At 42.5% G+C, this 18,864-nt stretch overlaps 1 protein-coding gene across 2 annotated transcripts in view; it reads right to left on the bottom strand.

Annotated features, from left to right (window-relative positions):
• Positions 1-18,254, bottom strand: part of Slc41a2 (solute carrier family 41 member 2) — a 79,227-nt gene extending 60,973 nt beyond the window's left edge. The window contains exon 1 of one of the 2 annotated variants that reach the window (XM_048356816.1): positions 18,228-18,254. The gene's annotated coding sequence lies outside the window, so the exon portion shown is untranslated. Of the gene's footprint in view, positions 1-3,600; positions 3,803-18,227 lie in introns of those variants that run through there. The other variant, XM_048356806.1, reaches the window with a different exon arrangement.
• Between the last annotated feature and the right edge of the window lie 610 nt (positions 18,255-18,864).

The following is an 18,864-nucleotide window of genomic DNA, read 5'->3' as shown; positions in this document are numbered from 1 at the left end:
ACTGACCATCTTTAAACTCAGATTTTCATTGCTCAAAATATAAACCATGCTTTAAGCTAACCCTAAGGTACTGGCACTATACTGTGTGGCCTTGAAGCTGAACTGTTTTGTGCCACACAACTCTTTGGGGTACAGAGATTTTTTTTCTTGTGATCAATCTTGTATGAAAGTGTTTCTTATATTTGCATGCACTTTAGATCTTCTGAAATTATAGAATTTATTAAATAAAGCAATGGCTTTTATCACCAAAGAGAGGTCTCAGAATCAAATTATACCATCCATTTATATATGTCACTAAGCAACAAAATCCAGTGAAGCAGGAACATGTTGACTTGAAACTTCTTTGTATAACTACTTATTTTTGAAAGTATATATAGGTGTTAAACTTAAGTTGAACTTGCATTGTAAAAATTTCAGCATTAGCGCTTACGTTGTTTATTTAAAAATTATTAAAATAAGTATATGTTAGTATCAATGCATTAGAATCAATAATACCAATCAGTTATTGACTACAACAATCCTATAATCCTCAGCACCAATAGACTGAAATAGGAGATTGTAAAATCTCAGCCTCCTGAGCTGCTGGGATTATAGGCATGAGCCACTGGCACCCAGCCAAACAAAACTTCATAGATATTGCACATGTATTTCATTGCTTTATTACAAACTCTATGTTATTTTGGATAATTCCTAATACGTATTTAATTGAATAACAGGTTCATAAAGATGAGGGTTATACCAAAGTAATTTGCAATTACAGTTCTCAACAGCAGGATAGCTCTGTGGCCGCTTCATTTTCCTCAACTGCTTCCATTTAAAGATCCATCTAGGGGCTGGGGATATAGCCTAGTGGCAAGAGTGCCTGCCTTGGATACACGAGGCCCTAGGTTCGATTCCCCAGCACCACCACATATACAGAAAACGGCCAGAAGCGGCGCTGTGGCTCAAGAGGCAGAGTGCTAGCCTTGAGCGGGAAGAAGCCAGGGACAGTGCTCAGGCCCTGAGTCCAAGGCCCAGGACTGGCCAAAAAAAAAAAAAAAAAGTTTAAAGATCCATCTAAATATCTTCTGTTCTTGCCTTCCTATCTCCTCTTCTCTTCTCTTTCTTTCCTTTCCTTTCCTTCCTTCCTTTCTTCCTTTCTTTTTCTCTCTTTCTCCCCCGCCTTCCTTCCTTCCTTTCCTTCCTTCTATCCTTGGTTCTTTCCTTCTTTTTTTGGTGTACTGGGGATCAATCCCAGGGCCTTATACCTGTTACAGAAGCATTCTAACACTAATCTACATCCTCACCCCTCTTCATTTCAATCAACTTTCCTGCTTCTACACTATGACTGTTCCTAATCTCCTCATTGAATAATCAGGGTAAAACTAAGCCACTTCAAAAAGAAATCTACCCATATTAACAACGAACTAAGAATACAAGAAGGAATGGTCAAAATTAAATGACCAAAACAGCCAATACTTTTCTTACCATTTTCACTTTAAGAAATAGCTTTCAAGTTAAAAAGGATGTAGCTCGTCCCCTCCTGCCAATTTATGTGTAATAGAGATGAACACATGAAACATGTGATATTTAATGTATCATTTGGCTCTCAAAAGTTGAAACTCAATAAAGTTCTGGGCATGGCGCCACACACCTGAAATCCCAACTACTGGAGAGGTTGGAGAGGATTAAGAGTACAAGGACAGCTTGATCAATTCTGTAAGACTTCTTAAAATTTAAATGTGTGATGTCTCTGTGTGTGTGTGTGTGTGTGTGTGGTATGAGCATGCATGCATGCACACACACACACACACACACACCACATTACATATGGTAACATAAAAGAAGTCTCCAGAATTCCACTGAGGTGTTAGAAATGACTACTGGAAGTGGGATGCATGGATCTCTTCTGCTTCCCTAAAACAAAGATCCAAGCCCAGGCAACAAGGCTAAGAAATAGGATGAGCTCAGTAAAAGTCGTGTGAATTTTATATGGTGAATTTATAAGGATGAGTATAAGCAGTGAAGTTATAGTAATTTATAAACATTAGCAATTTGATTATTGTTCAGCTAATTTAAAGTACTTGGAAACTGAAATATAATAAATATTACTCTACAAACACTGTCCTCCTTGCTTAAAAGTTCACTTCTAAAGTAGACTATAAATATCTTCCTTTGGAGGGAAAGAGGCTAAACAGAATTTCTAAGAAAAACATTGACGGCGACACTAACAATTTCCTACCCAAATTCAATCCAGGATCTCAAAGCTTTAAGTTTCATTTAAGTAGCAAGTAGTGATATCTAGGACAGGAGAGGGGAGGTGTGGCCAGGTGAGGGGAGGTGGCTGCCTCTAGGTATACCAGTTACCTACATAAGGCAGATACTGGGCAGAGACTTTAGACATATGGGGGCATATTTCCACCCTCCTGGGGTGGACTTTACAGTGGTAGCTTGCCTAGCATGCTGGGTTCAATTCCTCAGTACCTCATACACAGAAAAAGTTGGAAATGGCACTGTGGCTTAAGTAGTAGAGTGCTAGGACTGGCAAAAAAAAGTGGGGGGGGGGGGCAATTACCAGGGCTTCTATTTGAAACAAGGTAATGAATATATAAGTTGAATCAGAGAACTGTTCTAAAATTGTGAAACTGCTTTTATAAACATGAAGAAAAGATACATTTACCCTATCTTAAACATTTCTTATATGTAATTTATTTTAAATAAAACTGCCACACTTTTCTGAATGAGACATGTTTTAATTCATTAGCTTCCTGCTATTTCAGAAAGCATTACCTCATTCATTAGTACAACCTCCTCAATGTAAAGTGACATGAAATTTTATTTAGAAATAATAACTACATAGAAACTTACTTTCCTTTCATAAGGATTGAGATACCTGGTTTTTTTCCTCCTTCAGTAGCAAGGAATTTACAGCTGCACTGAAATGCAAAGCTTTTCATAAATTTACGCATCTAGTATTATGTTCTTAACTTATTTTGCTCTAGTATTGATTTGATATTTCCATTTTTTTGTAAACCAATACTTCTTTGTAGGCATTTTATAAGGAGACAAAACACTGTGTAATAAGACAAAGTTAGCAATAAAACACAAATATTTCCTTACTTTTTTCTCTACCACTTAAAATCTAAACAAAATAGAAACTAATTGCAGTTAACATTTCAAATCAGCATAAATTGCTTAGACCTTGTACAAAAGTAGTTTCATACTTCACCTTTCTAACACATTCTAGTTCAATTTTTTAAAGTGCAAACACTTCTAGGACCAACTTAAAACACACACTTGACTTCCCGTATAATTAAACTGAAAGTTAAATATAAAAGCTTCCAGAAATATAAGTGCAGGAAAGATGCCAGCCGGTCAAAGCTTAAAAGAGAAAAAGTAATGGAGGGTAAAGAAGTTTTGAGAAACAAAACTTTTTTTACTGAATTATTTGGCACATACAAGGTTACTTTTTTCTCTGCACTTTAAGATCAAGAGTTTCCCATAATGTCCATGGCTATCACATTTCAAATATTTACTCAGAACATTTTTCCTAGTCAGCCAAGAGAACTCCACCTCCACCTCTACCCTCTTAGGCTGACTGCAACAAATAAAGTACCTCACCTTCTACATAGGCAGTAAAACCAAGAAGGGCAGGGCAGCTCCCACACTCCGCTGTTCTTCCAGCAGAGGCTTCCTCTGGGGGCAATGAGCCAGACCTACCTTCCCTACACTGTGCTTTCCCTATGCCAGCCACAAACGCACTGGGAGAGTGTCTACTTGCTGATTAGATAAGCTACAGGTACACAGTGTCATGTTCCTTGATTGTCTTGGCATCAGACTGAAGTGATGACCTAACTTTCACTATCTTCACTCCCTTAAATCAAGTCTTTCCTCTACCCTTTGGTCAGGGCTGAGCACTTTTTTCAATACCAGTGGAAAAACAACACAAAGTAAAACCAAAGAAGATTCCCGGACCAACTCAAAGTTCAAAGTTCAAGATCAAACTATTCGGGCTGGGGATATAGCCTAGTGGCAAGAGTGCCTGCCTCATATACACGAGGCCCTAGGTTTGATTCCCCAGCACCACATATACAGAAAACGGCCAGAAGCGGCGCTGTGGCTCAAGTGGCAGAGTGTTAGCCTTGAGCGGGAAGAAGCCAGGGACAGTTCTCAGGCCCTGAGTCCAAGGCCCAGGACTGGCCAAAAAAAAAAAAAAAAAAAAAGATCAAACTATTCCTGATGCTACCCAACCAACTTAGCTACCATGGAGTTCCCTTTTATTCTTTTCCTTGTTTTTCCTCCCATATAATTAACATGCATGCAATGTGAAAACGAAAAAGGCTGGGGAATCAACAAAATCTGCTTGTCCTGGAAGTGTACTATCCAAAGAAAACCACAGTTGGTTTATGGTGTTAATAGAGTCAGGTTCTTGGATTCAGAAATGGTAGAAATGAGGGGCTGGGAATATAGCCTATTGGCAGAGTGCTTGTCTCGTATACATGAAGCCCTGGGTTCGATTCCTCAGCACCACATATAAAGAAAATGGCCAGAAGTGGTGCTGTGGCTCAAGTGGTAGAGTGCTAGCCTTGAGCAAAAAGAAGCCAGGGGCAGTGCTCAGGCCCTGAGTTTAAGGCCCAGAACTGGCAAAAAAAGAAATGGCAGAAATGAGGCCATACTTGGGCTAGGTTATCTCTGACCAGAAGCAAGGCAGGCCAGTGGATCCCCAAACAAAAGGAAAGAGGCAGCTCATATAGGAAGAATCCCTATCTAAATGTTTCCATCCAGGTCCTTCATGAAAATAGGAATAGTGTCTGAGACAAGTTGTAGGCAGCACATGGGAAACTTTCACAAATAGAGTAAGGCAGGTTTTTTCAGGAGCCTGGGCCCCTGCTTCTATCTGTGTTTGCAGGACATGTTTGTAGCTGGGTCTGTTGTTTTTGATTTTTGTTTTTCACTTCAAGGGCTGTAAGAGATCTGGGTCTCCTCTCTTGGCTTTTCTGTGAAAACTCCAAACAGATTTTATCCCTGGCAAGGCATCTGTCTCAGCATCTGTTCATTCTATCCTTTCTGTGGGTAGTCCAAGATCATTCCACTGGCATATATAATGTTAGTATGTTTTTAAAATAAAAACAGGTATATATTATATATGTACAGCATACAGTTTATACTCTGCTTTTTTAATTTTATAAACTACCAGTGAAATTTGCCTAATCAATATTGTGTGTGTGTGTGTGTGTTGTGTGTGTATTTGAGAAATAATGGAGTATGAACTCAGGGATTCCTGCTTGATAGGCAGGCATGCTACCATTTGCGCTCTACCAAACCCCAATAGCTACTTAAAATTTCCTTTATTTATAAGCTCCCAGAAATTCAATACTTTCTTCTGTTTTCTTTTCTCCTCTACCTCCACATATTCTGCATAAGAACAGCATATCTAAGAGACAACAACCTTCATTCAATAAAGACAGAAATTCGAAACACTTTCTGGCAACTCAAAGCTTACTGCACTCTACTGCTCAGAGCCAAGATTTAATTTATGTCTTATATTTGTTAGATGGCTGTGCAAAATAACTTCTCCTCCCAGCAAGCTTTAATGCAGGGTCAATACTGCGCATTTTCCCCTGTCCTAGTGCATGTAATTCAAAATGAAAATAACCAAACAAAAGAAGTGTCATAAGAAGCCAATTTGCCCTGCAACTATATTGTGTGTGTGTGTGTGTGTGTGTGTGTGTGTGTGTGTGTGTGTGTGTGTGTCAGGGACAGGAGGAGGTCCTCTAACTCAAGGCCTTAGCTGTCCCTGAGCTTTTCAGCTCAAGGCTAGCACTGTACCACCCACGCCGCCACAACTTCATTTCCAGCTTCCTGGTGATTAGAGGGAGATAAGAATCTCAGAGTTTCCTACCTGAGCTGGCTTCAATCCACAATCCTCAGATGTCAGCTTCCAGAACAGCTAGGATTACAGGTGTGAGCCACTGGTACCTGGCTACGTATAGAAGTTTATCGGGCTGGGAATATGGCCTAGTGGCACGAGCGCCTGCCTTGTATACATGAAGCCTTGGGTTCGATTCCCCAGCGCCCATATATATAGAAAATGGCCAGAAGTGATGCTGTGGCTCAGCGGTAGAGTACTAGCCTTGAGCAAAAAGAAGTCAGGGACAGTGCTCAGGCCCTGAGTCCAAGCCCCAGGAATGGCAAAAAAAAAAAAAAAAAGTTTATCATCTGAATTTAAGCTTCTATTACTCTTTAGAACAAAATCCTGTTCCTTTCTCAACCCCTTGCTTGCTCAAGAGGCAGTCCAGGCTTGTATTTGGGCATTAGTAAGTATCAAAAAAAAAAAAAGAGAGAGAGAATCAGATAATGTAGTCTTTCTCCAGTCCTAGGGCTTGAACTCAGGGCCTGGGCATTGTCTCTGAGCCTCTCTGTGCTCAAGGGTAGTGCTCTATCATTTGAGCCACAGCACCACTTCCTGCTTTTTCTGTTTATGTGGTACTGAGGAATCCAAACCAGGGCTTCAATGTATGCTAGGCAAGCACTCTACCACTAATCCACATTCCCAGCCCTGGAGTGTCTTAAGAAATAGGCTAGGTGTCAGTGGCTCATACCTATAATCCTAGCAACTTCAGGAGGCTGAGATCTGAGGACTATGGCTCAAAGCCAGCCCAAGCAGGGAAGTCCATGAGACTCTTATCTCCAATAAACCACTCAAAAACTGGAAGTGGAGCTATGGCACAAAGTGGTAGAGCACTAGCCTTGAGCAAAAGAGCTCAGGGACAGTGTCCAGGCCCTGAGTTCAAGCCCCATAACTGGAAATAATAATAATAATTGTTATTATTATAATAAAATAAACTTCTATACATGCCTGAGTTTATAGATTTCAAGCAGACACACTTTTTTAAATGGAAAGAAGCAACTATTTGGAACTGTACTACTCACTGTTATGGGGTTCAAGGGAGGGGATTCCCCATCCCTCTAAGAGTCCACCACTCAGAGACAGTCTCAAGCAAAAAGATGGGTTTATTCGGGAAGCATAAAGTGAACTGACCAGCCAGGGATGCAGCACAGACTCGGGAGCTGAACTGCGACAGCAAAAAGCGGGCTGATCCTCCAGGGACACAGTGCAGACTCGGGAGCTAACACAGTGACCCTGAGCAGTCCTCAAATTGGGGTTTATAAAGGTAAAAGCATAGCACAGATGTAGGGGCTTGACACAGGGGTACAACAACAAGTAAAGCAAGCGTGGCACAGATGTAGGAGGTTGACGCAGGGGGTAGAGCAAATAACAAGTTAAGCAAGCCATTTACAGAAGCAGAATTTGGGGGTCAGGTTGACCTAATAATCAAGATGGAGTCAGCTCTATTCCCCTCAACATTTCCTACCATGTTTCCCTAATCAAGATGGAGTCAGCTCTACAACACTCACAGAGAGTCTTCATGGTAAATGATGTCTATGTTTGAAAGTATAGTTTACTGACCTATTTCTAACACATTTGTTAGGTGAGAAAGCAGAAGTCTTTTAAGTAGTCAGAGTTATTCTTTATTTTGTTTCTTGTCTGTTATTTTGTAGGGCTTTGGAGGTTGAATCCAGGATCTCATGCACGCTAAGCACATGTACTGCCACATTAATCTACATACAACTCCAGTCTCATGTAACCAGTATTTTAAAAGCAAAAAAAAAAAAAAAAAGTTGTAGCAGGAAGTAGTTCTGTTTCAAAGCTTGAATATTTTTTTTAACTTGAAAGCAAAACCCAAATGATAGTTTTATAATTTACAAATAAGTAGTCTCTCACAGTAGACAGGTAATTCAGGGGCAGAGAACCAAGTCTGCTTAAGCAGAACTCATGAAGCATTAGAAAGAGGGATTCCACTCTGAATAGGTCTAGGATTACTTTGAAACCCTACTAATCCAGAAGTGCTACAGTTCAGAGATTTCTGACTTTTTTAATTAAAATTTTTACTATAGAAATTGCTTTTTTTTTTCTGAGACAGAGTTACAATATTTAGCTCAAGCTGACCTTGAATTAGCAACTTTTCCACCACATATTCAATACTTTACATTTCAAGGAAAGGAATCTCAGGGAGATTAAGAAATATGCCCCAAATAACAAATTAGTAAAATGAAGACAGGAGGCTTCAGTTACCTGGGAGGTAGAGATGGAGATGACTGTAGTTAGAGGCAAGCCTAGACAAAAAGTAAGTGAGACACAAATAAGCCAGGTATGGTATTGGATATCTGTGATCCCAGCTAAGCACAGTAAGCATAGTAGGTAGGAGGATCAGAATCAAAGACAGACCAGGGCAAAAACTGCCAAACCTTACCTGAAAGTTAAATGGCTACGAGAGTGGCTCCAGTGATAGATGTTTGCTTACAAAGTACAAGGTCCTGAATTCAAACCAGGGCACAAGACTTGAATGCAGGACTTTCTGCCTACTTAGTTGATAAAAAGGCAGCCACTGTGGTATCTCTGTATCAAGATCCTTGTACACAAGTGTACGTGGCTAAAGGTTCAATGATTGATCTCTGATTCATAGGAGAATTCTTTCTGCATGAACTTCTATTAATTAATAAATGATCAGCTGGGCTATAATCCTATACACGTCTGATCCTAGCCAGAGGATCTCAAGTTTGAGGCAAGCCTGGACTACATAGCAAGACTGTCTCAAAAATAACAGTCATTGGTGGGTGCCAGTGGCTCCCATCTGCAATCCTAGCTACTCAGGAGGCTGAGATGTGAGAATCATGGTTTGAAGCCAGTCCAGGCAGGAAAGTCCATGAGACTCTTCTCTCCAATTAACTACCCCCCAAAAATCCAGAAGTGGGGGCTGGGGATATAGCCTAGTGGCAAGAGTGCCTGCCTCGGATACACGAGGCCCTAGGTTCGATTCCCCAGCACCACATACACAGAAAACGGCCAGAAGCGGTGCTGTGGCTCAAGTGGCAGAGTGCTAGCCTTGAGCGGGAAGAAGCCAGGGACAGTGCTCAGGCCCTGAGTCCAAGGCCCAGGACTGGCCAAAAAAAAAAAAAAAAAATCCAGAAGTGGAGTACTAGCCTTGAGCAAAAGCAGCTCAGGGATAGCACCCAGGCCCTGAGCTCAAGCCCCAACCCAGCACCATAGACAGACAGACAGATACTTTTTCAAAAACCCAGAAAGATAAACCATATAATAAACTGCCTCATTTGCAAATATCACTTAAAACAGTGGAGAACTTGCTTCCATGGTGCTCCGCTTTCTATTATATCACCGTACTACTGCTTGTCAAGCACTCAAATGTGTCCACAAAATATGTATTCAGAGGCGTGACTAAAATATTGGGCTGAGCCTTAAAGGGCAAGTAAGACTTAGAGAGATAGGGAAAACCAAGCAAGGAGATGCAGCCCAACCAAGAGAATGGCCACCCAGAAGAAAACAGAAGAGGAAGCAGAAAGGTCCCTGTGGCCATTTATAGAACCCAGCAGCACGTGGTCATGTGGGAAGACATACTTGGAAGTCCTCTCTTTATACCTGGAAGGCTCTATTTGTTCAACTAGACCAAACACTCATATTTTTTTAATGCAGAGCAACACTTGGTTTCCATCAGGCTTTGTGTGAAATCCCAGTGCTCTGTAAAAGCAAAGCAGCCACAGTTGGAACCTTGCTTCCCATCTACTTGGTCATCACCTCATCCAACTGGGAACACTAAAGCCATCCTCAGAATTGGAAACCCTTAAATTAGAAATAGCAAGGGACAGATACCAAAGTGCTGAAAGCATTTGCCTCTGGGGACTGAGTTGGTCCAGGTGGGGACAGGGAATCATGAGGAAGCATGCTATATCTCTTCAGATGGGGTGCATGTTTTGATGCAGAACATTTTTTAATCTGAATTACATTGCAATGAAAATAAAGGACTTGGTATACAGGCCTTTCCCATGTTTAGCATTACTTCTTTCAGATAAATTTACACAAGTTAACAGTTTCAATTTGGTTCTGTGATGCACTACTTAAAATAGGCCTCTGAGGGACATAAAAATATAAAATTGAGTATTTTTAAAGCCATCTTACGTTAGCAACATTTGATTCCAGCATTCTAGTTTATCTATATCTGTCTGTCTATCTAATCTATCTACCTACCTACCTACCAACCTAGTTACTTAAAAAGCTAGGGAAATTTCCACCTCAAAAACACACTAAGGGAAACTCGGATCCAACTGAAACCTCTCTACCTTTCATGAATTCTCCATAAATTCTCTCTCCACTTATCAGAACTGTGGACTTGAAGATTTTTTTCCTACATGGCTGGATTCCACAATGTCATTATGTGAAGTCATACAACTGTGACAGAAGAAACATTCTCTGGCAACAAACTATTAGATTCTTATTTGTAAACACAGGGACATGGGGCATTCTATTTTTAATGTTAAGAGCAACAATCCAATTTCTGTGTACTTGAATGATGGATACATTTTCAACAGCATCTTTCTAGCACTGTCTTTGATTAGTACTCAGAGAATACCTATATGTTTAATCAAATATCAGTGATGGCTAGATTGCCCACCCCTGTGAATAAACATGCCCTTTCCATGACATCTGGAAAGGTTTTTTTTTTCTTCTTACCTTTATTTCCAATTTAATATAACATCAAAGTATTTTTTGTTAAATAACCTTCGGAATATATGAATGTCATTCCATTACTAACATAATTTCAACTGAGAAAACAGAAATAGAATAAAAACATCCCTAGCTGAACATGGCAGCTCACCCTTGTAATCCCATGTCCTGGGATGGTGGAGATTGGGAGGATCACAGTTCAAGTCAGACCATGAAAAATAGTTCATGAGACTCCATCTCAACAAAAGCTGAGCATGGTAGCACCCATTTGTCTTGCCAGCTTTTCAGGTAGGGCAAATAAGGCTGGTCTAGGTATAAATGAGACCTTGTATGAAAAATAACAAAAGTAAAAAGGGGCTGAATAATGGCTCAGGTGGTAGAGTACTTGTCTAGCAAGCAGGAGGCCCTGATTTCAAACCCCAGTATTATCAAAAATTTTAAAAAAGAAAAGAAAACATTTTCTTTGCCCAAAAGCAAGTCTCACTAGAAACAACAAAGCCATGTTTCTTCTATTAGTGACATGTAGTTAGACTCCATTCGCAAAGACTTGCTTAGTTTCTACTGTGTACCAGGTACTTCATCCTGGTTGCCAGATTCAACATGAAAAGACAGAGAAAGATCTGTCCTCAGACAGCTCTGTCTTACTGCAAAGGCAAACAAGGAATCTTTTACAAACTGAGAGGTTCTAATAACTAAAACAATGGGAAGACTGTTCGGAGTAGATTGGAAGCAGAGTTTGAAAGACTTGTAACACTTAGCCAAGAAATCTGAACTTTATATTTGAATTGAAAGGAAAGGCACCCAAAGAGACTTTCAGAAAATATAAATCTAATAGGCTGTGGTTAAATTCAATAGCATCCCATTTCTTCTAAGATAAATCCAAATTCTTTAATAAGGTTAGCTAAACCTTGCATAAACAACTGTACTTATCCTCCTGATCTTTGTGCAATACATTCTCTTTTTCCCCTCTGTGCTGGGGATTGAAACATGGTCTTGTGAGTACCAGATAAGTGCTCTGACATGGAGTCACAATTCTTATTTCTGTTGTATGCTCTTTTTTTTGTCCCTGGCTTCTTTTTGCTCAAGGCTAGCACTCTACCTCTTGTGTCACAAGGCCACTTCCAGCCTTTTCTGTTTATGTGGTGCTAAGGAATGGAATCTAGGGCTTCATGCATGCTAGGCAAGCACTCTATCACTAAGCCACATTCCCAGCCTTTACTTCTGCTTTAAAGCATGCTAGTCACATAACCCACTAAAGTGATTTCACTATCTACTAACAGGCATTTGCGATTTGAAAGGTACCACTTTAATGCACAATACTCTCTCTTAGTTCTAGACATTTTAGTGATTTTTATTGTTGTTATTGTTTGCCCAATTTTTTTGAGACAGGATCTTATTATGTACCAGGCTGGCCTTGAACCTGTAATCTTCCTACTTCAGCTGCATAAATGCTGAGATTACAGGCATATGCCACCACATCTAGATTCTCCTAAAGCACTCTTGTCCATCCTTTCCCCAATACTTCTGATCGTAATCACAATCTGAGATCTTGAACATCATTTTCCTGGTCTTGTAAGATTAGTGCTCCTTCCTTGGTGGCCCCAAAGTCCTCTCCATACTTCTGCAGTTGTCTTTTTAGGCTATAAATGCCAAGGAAGCCAGGGTCCATTTGCCTCACCACTGATTCTCCAGAGCCTAGCCCAGTACCTGTTACACATTAGACATTAAATAAATATTTGAGGAGTGAAACAAGTAAGGAAATGGACTTGAATAATCTACGTACCTAACTGCATAGTGAAAGGATCACCCACTCGCAAATGTTTAAGAAGTTTAGCTATTCCCAAGGAAAATACATGGTCAGTTCCATTTATAAACGGTGATTAAATTCCTAGACCAGCTACAAAACTCTACTACCCACAACACACTTAACCTGGGAACAAAGGCTGCTTATCCCCTCTCTGTATGGCAAAGTGCTTTTCACATGTTAAGTGCTTCCAATCTACTCCACACTATTAGGAGAATGAAGGGAACACTTATTTTCCTCTATTCTCATCACTAGTTCCTCCAGCAGAACATCCACCCCACAGGCCATACACAGCCCATGGAATTATTTGGTCTGGCCCTACTAAGGTAACCACAGACAAGACTCAAAATTCAATAATCGGGAGCTTTTGTCAAAGTGAATTTCAGTAAATCTAGGTCCTGAAATACTGTTATAAATATCAAAATAGTCCTTGGCACAAAAATGGTTCTAACCCTGTCCCACGGGAACTTATCTACTTGCTATGGTAGTGATAAAGGTCAGGCTGTACTAGAGCCCACTGGGCCTCTTCATGCCCTAAGGAAGAGAAAGGTTTCCTTTCCATGCCAACTCCTACCAGGTAAGCTCCTCAGGACAAGCCTTTCCTTCATATATTATTTCATGGTACAGTTTCATCAGGCCAGACATGCATAACTATGGCTCTAAGCTAAGTTCCTGATTCCTGATTTAGAATACTATTTATTGTAATAGTATTTATTGTAAGAGTACTCTAAATCTCACTTGACTTCTAAAATCTGCAGTTTTTTTTCTCTTTTCCCTTGGTCCTGGGGCCTGAACTCTGGGCCTAGGTGCTGCCCCTGAGCTTTGTTGATCAAGGCTACTGCTCTGCTCTACCATCTGAGCAACACTTCCCGCTTTTTGCGGCTAACAAAAAGCTGAAAGATAAGAGTCTCAGGGACTTTCCAGCCTGGGCTAGCTTCTAACCTAGTTCCTCAGATCTCAGCCATTTGGGTAGCTAGCATTACAGGCGTGAGCCATTGGTGCGTGGCTGATTTTTATTTTTTTACTTGGGATCTACCTCTATTGTCCAGGCTTATCTGGAACCTGTGATCCTACTGCATCAGTCTCCAAGTAGTTGGAATTTTAGGTGAGGGCCACCACACCTAGTCTCAATTTTGAAGGAGGGTAATGAGCACATTGGTAAAAGCTTGAACAAGAAAAGCACTAATCCCAGCCTTATTTCTACAAAAGTTGGGAAGGAGAAGCAAGTTGTGACCAAAGAGAAGAAAAATTGAACAGAAGAAAAAGACTTTTCCTACTTAAACATTTTTTCCTGGGGGGAAAAAAATCTTAGTTAAACCTATCCAACTATCTTTAATCCTGTTTTTTTTTTCTTCTTTCCGTGGTACTAGAGATTGAACTTAGTGCTTCATATTTGAGTCTGCCACTTGAGTCATATCCCTAGTTAATTTTTTGCTTTTAGATTCTCTGGGGGTGGGAGCCTGTGGATGTGGGTGTGTATAGTCTTCTATTCTTTTTTTGTTGTTGTTGTTCCTGGCTTCTTATTGCTCAAGAATACCACTCAACCACTTGAGCCACAGTGCCACTTTCGGCTTTTTGTTTATGTGGTGCTGAGGAATCGAACCCAGGGCTTCATGCATGCTAGGCAAGCACTCTACCGCTAGGCCATTCTCAGCCTGTATAGAGTCTTATGCATTGTTGCAGCCAGCCTCAGACCATGATCTTCCTATCTCCACCTCCCAAGTAGTTGGGATTATAGGTGTACAGCACCAAACCCACCTTCCTTGCTTTTCTATCTTTCAGACACCTTGTACTGTCCAACACCTATACCTTGTGAAATACAGAACATTTGCCCACATCTCTAAAACATTGCTTGATACAACACATACCTCTTCTGTTCCCCCTTCAAGTTAAAAGGCCCACTTCCTTAGCTGTGGCTGATAAGAAAGAAATCTGATTAAATCCATCCACACTAAAATAGAGTAATAGACAATTCTATTTCCACATATGTATATGTGTATATAAACACAGATATGTGTGTATATGTGTTTATATGTATGTGTGTACTATATATGCATGTACAAATATATGTGGAAATCTACTTTTTTTTTTTTTTGCCCAGTCCTGGAGTGTGAACTCAGGGCCTGAGCACTGTCCCTGGCTTCTTTTTGCTCAAGGGTAGCTAGCACTCTACCATTTGAGTCACAGCGCCACTTCTGGCTTTTTCTATATTTAGGGTGCTGAGGACTCAAACCCAGGGCTTCATGTATATGAGCAAGCACTCTACCACTAGACCATATTCCCAGCCCAAATCTACCCATTTTTAAGCTAACCAAACCTAACCAGTAATTTCAGAAAGAGGATGAGGCATCCCTAGAATTATCAGTCAGCTCTGGCTGTCAACTAGGAATCATGTCCCCAAACTGTTCCCAATTTTCATTGCCCTTTTCTTTTGACTTTCTAGAGTATTACTAAAAATGTGAAGATAACCCAGTACCAGTAACTCCTATCTATAAATCTAGTTACTCAGGAGGCTAGAATCTAAGATCAAGGTTCAAAGCTAGACTAGGCAGACAAATATGCCATATGAGAAACTCTTATCTCCAGTGAACCAGCAAGAAGCCATAAGTGGAGGTATAGCTCACGTGGTAGAGCACCAGCCATAAGCAAAAAAGCCAAGGGAGAAGTGTGGGGCCTTGAGTGAAAGCCCCAGTACTGGCCTGTGCGCGCGTGCGCGCGCACACACACACACACACTATGAGCCACTAGTACTAGACTTTCACTTCACACTTTTCAGTTGCATTGCTATTATTTCCATTTGAAAATCTTTAACTTGGTTTTCTATAAAGTTTCTGGCATTTAGTACTTTTAAACAGTGATCAATTTTAGTCATGCCCATCTGTGCACTTCCCTGTAAAATTGTTTTAGTAAATTATGCTATGGAAACCAGTTTAGCCTGAGGCTCCCTGGTCATCACACCAGGCTCTTCCTCTACCACCCATTCCTAAGGTGATGTCTGGTGACCTTAGCCCCTCTCCAGCAAGAGTCCTATTATGTTGACTTTAACAGAATTCCCTTAACCTCTAATGCCTCCTCTAGTATATTTCTATCCAATAACCTCACCTTTTCTTGGCTCATATAGTATTTGGAGTTTCCCCCAAATGCCAAATCCTATTGCATGGCTCCTATACCTACTCTGATGGCCTGAATAAAGTCTTCCTAGATATGCCTTAAAACGTATTATTAAATATTTTCTTTATTTTTCTTTTTCTTCTTTTTTGGGGGGGCAGTGGGTGAGACAGAGTCTGGCTCTGTAGCCCAGGCTCACCTCAAATTTCTGATCCTACTGCCTTAGCTTCCTGAATGCTGGGATTACCAGCACGTACCATCATACCTGGCTTTAGTTTGTTTCTTTAGTGACAGTTATATTAATCCAGAGGGAAAAAAAGAACTTGAATTCCTAGGAGAAAGTGTCATGATTTTAAATAATATTTGGTGTAAAAGACCTGATGCTGAATTTGTGTGCGCTCAAAAAGTAAAACTGCAATAAGCATCTCAATGTTCATTCAGCTATAAATGGCTTAACATTAGCGCCATCAAAAATATTTACTAAAAAAAATTTACCACCCACATATAATTATAATAAAAACTACATAAACAAGAGAAAATAAGATCTTCAGCTGTATATGTAGGACATTTTAATTGATAATTTCTGCTTGCCAATTCAATATTAGTTTAGCTAGCCACTAGTATGTTATTTGTCATTGAAGTGATTAGCACTGAATATATGCAAAGGGCAAATGAATGGGTTCTCTTCACCCTAGGCAGGACCACACCTTCTTTGGCTTTTCTCAAGATGCCAGAAAACAGGAAGGGCCAATACAATGCCTGAGAATTAACAGGTTGGTATTCTGAAAAACTTAAATGGCACCCAACTTTTACCCAAGTACCTACATAAGCACTCCAGTTTTTGGTACAACATCTGTTGGTTTTATTTTTAGTCTGTTCCAGTTCTCAAAATTAGATATTTTTCCCTATATGGACACAATATAACTCAAAAGTAAAAAGTCAAACAACCCAGCCAAGCACATTGGCATACACCTATAATGTCACCACTGAGGAGGCTGAGGCAAAATGCTTGCAAGTTCAAGACCAGACTAGACTATCTAATGAGACACTGACTCAAAAATAAATAACAAGGAAAAAGGAAATAAAAATATGGGCAAATGGTTTGAACAGATATTTTTAAACATACATAAACGGCCAATAAGCATATTAAAAGACACTCAATTCCATCCTTAGAGAAATGAAAAATGAAACTACAAAGAGATAACAGTTGTACCTACTACTAAAATGGCTAGAATAAAAAATACGCAATAGAAAATAACAGAATAATCTAGAAAGTACCAGGTCCTGAATTCAAATCCCAGTACAAGAAAGGAAGAGAAAGAGGGACAGAGGGAGGAAGTGGGGAGGAGGAGAAGGGAAGAGTAGCTTGAGAAGGGAAGGAAAAGAAGAAGGGAGAGGGGGAAGAACGGAGAGGGAAAGGAGAATAAGAGGAGGAAGTGGGAGAGAAGGGAATGGGCGAAGGGAGGGAAGAGGAAGGGAAGGAGGGGAGAAGGAGAGAGAGTGGAAAAGTGGAGGAAACTGAAACCCTCTTCCACTGCTTGGTGGAGTGTACGATGGTGCACCTGCTTTGGAAGTCTATACGTTTTTCAAAATGTCAAACTTTTGAGTTGCTCCACTCCTCAGACTATGTCCAAGAGCACTGAAAACATAGGACCACCAAATGCCTACAACGGTATTATATCCAACGGCCAAGAAGTGAAAAACATAGTGCTTATGAATGGATGGAAGGATCCACAGGCACACGGTGCTGCAGTGGTACACAGAATGTCATTGAGTTGCACGAAAACAAAGTACTAACACGACACTGAATGAAGCTTGAAAACAGTTACATGAAAGAAGTCAGACACGAAAGGCTACATGTTGGATGATTCCATTTATATGAAAATGTGCACAGTAGGCAAACTCACAGAAACAGAAAGTAGTGGTTGCCAGGGGGGGTGGGGTCAGGGTGAAATGAGCAGGGACTAGTAACGGGAACAGGCTCTCATTTCCTGGTGATGAAAACGTTCCGGGTGGCAGTGATAGTTGCAAAACTTCATGAATAAACTAAAAGCCACACTTGAGAGGGGATGCGTTGGTGGGGTATGATGTCTATTTCAATTAAGAAATCATTCACAAAGAGATGGCATGGGTGTAATACACAGACAGACGTAACGGCCAAGTAACACATAACATCCTATTCCGCGCCATCTCTTCCCACGAAATGGGCACTGGATGGTTTTAACTGCACATCCGATAAAGCCCAGAATGGCAGACCACGGTGACGGTGACAGGGCAAAGCCGAGTCCCCCGAGCAGGAATCCGGTGTGCCCGAGCCTGCCTCGCATCATCTGCATCCCAGCTCACCTTCCACCCATCGCCCGGCCCGCCGCGCGAGGCGTGGCCCCCGCTCCGTCTCACCAGCCCGGTCCCAAGGCCCGGGGGCGGCGGGTCCGCGGCGGCTGGCCTGAGTCCCGGCGTCCCGCCCGCGCTGGGCGGGCGCTGTCCCCGAGCCCGGGGACTGACGAACCCCTGGCGAAACCCCATCCATCGCGCGCACGTCCCCGAGACCTCCCCAGTCCAGCGCCCCGGAGGTCTCCGCCTCACCTCCTTCCCCCGCCCGGACACCTGGGATGCGCCGGCACCCCCGCGCCGCGGCCGCAGCCCACACTTTCCCTCAGCGACCACTTGCCCGGAAGGAGCGCGGGCGGCGGCCCCGGGGTGATTAGAGGTGGGGGGTGGGGGGAAACCGAGAGGGGTGGGAGGGGCATTCACCTAGTCTCCGCACCCATGGGCGGCCGGACTGGCGGCCGCTCCGGCCCGGGACTGCGTCCGGCTCGCGCACCTCCTCGCTACAGCCGCCGCGAGCTGACTAGCCGGCCGGCGCCTCAGGCCGCTCGCCGGGTCCCGCCCCGCCCCGCCCCACCCCGCCCCTCGCGCACGCGCCCCGCCCTCTTTGCGCACGCTCTCGGCCCCGCCCCTCATCCCCCCGCCCCTCATTCGCCCCCCCCCCCACGCCCCTCGCGCAGGCGCACACGCGGGCGGCTCTCCTGGCCGAGATGAGCTTGCACTGATGATGTGGCCGGCTCGGTGGCGACCCGGGTCGCCAGTGCCGCCCCGCCGGAGATCCGTGGCCGCGCCCGCTTAGACGTCTGCCGGGAACTGGCGGGTTAGCCACGGGCAGCACCGAGCTGCCCAGGAAAGGAGGATTGGGACCTTCTTGGGCAACCCTGATGCGCACCCCCGCAGCCCATCCGCTTCGCCCCTTCCAGCATCCGAACCCCGTTCCTCGTGACTCACGGTTCTGCTGGGTGGCCGAGCGGCCCCCACCCCGCCGGGCTCGGCTTTCGTGCGGACTGTGATGGAAACCCCCCCGCCGCTGGTGATGCTGGGCGTGCTTTTCCGCCTGGCT

This window comes from Perognathus longimembris, chromosome 1, assembly GCF_023159225.1.
Source record: "Perognathus longimembris pacificus isolate PPM17 chromosome 1, ASM2315922v1, whole genome shotgun sequence".
Classification (NCBI taxonomy): domain Eukaryota; kingdom Metazoa; phylum Chordata; class Mammalia; order Rodentia; family Heteromyidae; genus Perognathus; species Perognathus longimembris.
The sequence above is the reverse complement of the archived record's forward strand: the minus strand, read 5'-3'. Positions and strand labels throughout refer to the sequence as shown.